This window comes from Panthera onca, chromosome B3 (assembly GCF_046562875.1).
Source record: "Panthera onca isolate mPanOnc1 chromosome B3, mPanOnc1 haplotype 2, whole genome shotgun sequence".
Lineage (NCBI taxonomy): Eukaryota > Metazoa > Chordata > Mammalia > Carnivora > Felidae > Panthera > Panthera onca.
The window spans coordinates 114,540,805-114,542,951 of NC_138344.1; positions in this window are offsets into that span (position 1 = coordinate 114,540,805).

A 2,147-nucleotide genomic window follows, 5' to 3' on the forward strand; every position below is an offset into this window, starting at 1 on the left:
GGGAGATGACAGGGAATAAGAGTCCAGAGCCTGGTTGTTCAGCTTCGTTGTGGAGAGTCCTTTAGATGTCATTCAGGGATCTCTATGACAGTCACCTTTCGCTACCAACTGGAGGCTTCCAAGGTTGCCCTGGGGTTACAGTCTCCAGCAATCCATACGAATTTCCATTGTGCCTGGAAGTAGCCCAGAACACCTCTGTTCTCATTTAGTTGGTGGAAACTCAGTCACATGGCCTCATCCCCTGCAGGGGAGGGACATGTCGTCTGGCTGAGCGCCCAGGGTGAGAGGTGAATATGAACACTAAGGAGCAACCAGTAGTCTTGCTATACATGATGAGCAACCCTGTAGAAATGGGGGAGAGTCCCAGCAGCCCACAGCCTCCCCAAAGAAAACAAAAACACCAACCTGCCTGTCCTGCCATCATGTCTCTGGGGATGCTGACCTGAACATCAGGCCCATCACAGGATAGGAAGATGCTTCATGACTCAGAATATTAGCCCCCCTGGGAATCAGTGTTTGGTAGACCAAGTGACCCATGGGCGCTAATAAGGTTAAAGGAGTTGTGGTGCTTATCCTAAACCGTGAATTTCGACTTGAGATCTTTTTGGGAAGAAGAGATCTTTCAGGAGTGCCTATAAAGCCCGATCACTCAGCACTGCCGATTCTGCCTCTCTGCCTGCTGGGGCGGGGGTGGGGTGGGGGATGGGGACGGGCTTGTTGGCTCAGTAGACTATGCTAGTGACCAGGAATGCACAGCTCCAGCCTCCAGGGTACAGAACAGAGCAATGGTGTGGGGGCAGTTGAAGTCCTGTGCAGGTGTTTGGGTTTTACCAAATTACAGGCTGTGTGACTTGGGCAGATTACTTAACATTTCTGGGCATTGGATCTCTCCGTTGTAAATGTACATGCCTCAAATGTAAACGTAGCCGTCATGCTTGTCCTTGCGACCTCACAGATTGTGGGGAGGATCCAGAGAGCAGAAGTAAGGAAGAGCTCTGTGAACTCTAAAGCTTCGTACAAACACTATATCGTGTTGATGAAGAGGGCACAGGGTCTGCGCTGCGTGAATGCTCCCTGAGTGAGTGACAGTGGTCGTGCTCACGCTCACTGCGCTCACTGTGTCTGATGGGACATTTCTAAGCCACTTGTTTGAAAGCCTCTCCCTCTCCTTCCAAACACGTGCACATGTGCGCGCGCGCGCGCACACACACACACACACACACACACACACACACACACACAGCTTGTTCTATTTGGTATTCAGGGTAAAGCCTGTAAGTCAGGGCTAAGGAACCGAGGCCTAATATTGGGGGGAAATCCTTAGGAAAGGGAGGGACTCTAGGTCCATGCCTGCCTCTCACCTGAGGGGAAACTGAATGCATTTTTTGTTGGCAGCAGCCCCGGGGGTGGCTGTGAGTGCCGGGAGGAGCCCAGATGCCCAGTTTGGCACAGCACCCCACTTTGTCTCCCCTCTCTGGCCACCTTTGTGGGCCGGCTCCTTTCTGTCTCGCTACCTCTCTTCCATGTGAACCATGTCTGTCGGAGTTCTGTGACGTATTCCTGACTTCCTGGTATGCCTTGAACCCCCACTGTCTCCTCTTGCTTCTCTAACGTTTCCTAGATGAACAGAATTTGGGAGCAAGGTACATTCTCTCCATTTTAGAGCTCTGCAGATCCAGATAGAGAGGGAAAGGCGTTTCTTCAGATGGGGCTGGAAAAGAGGACGGGAGGCAGCTAAGAAGAATTCAGCGGCAAAGAGGGAGGGCCCATCAGGACCCTTCTTGTTGCCATGACAGAACGTATCGGCTCTCATGAGGCTGGAAAAGACTCTGAATCAGAGTTATTAGCCACAGGGACCGGGTCTCGGGGCTTAGAACTGGAGACCCTGCCACCGGGATGTTGGTCCTCTCTCTGCTTGTCTTTGCTTGTGTGTGTGTGTGTGTGTGTGTGTGTGTGTGTGTGTGTGTGTGTGTGAAGTGCTACCTGCCAGGACTGTGGCATCATGGGGTGAGCAATGTTGAGGAGCAGCAGGGGCAGGAGGACTACATCCTTCCTCGGCTCCCGTGGCTTCCTGAAGGCGGGTCAGCAACGTTGTCATGGCAACGGGCTGCCGGGAGGCTCTTAAGGAAAACACTGAGGCTGGAATG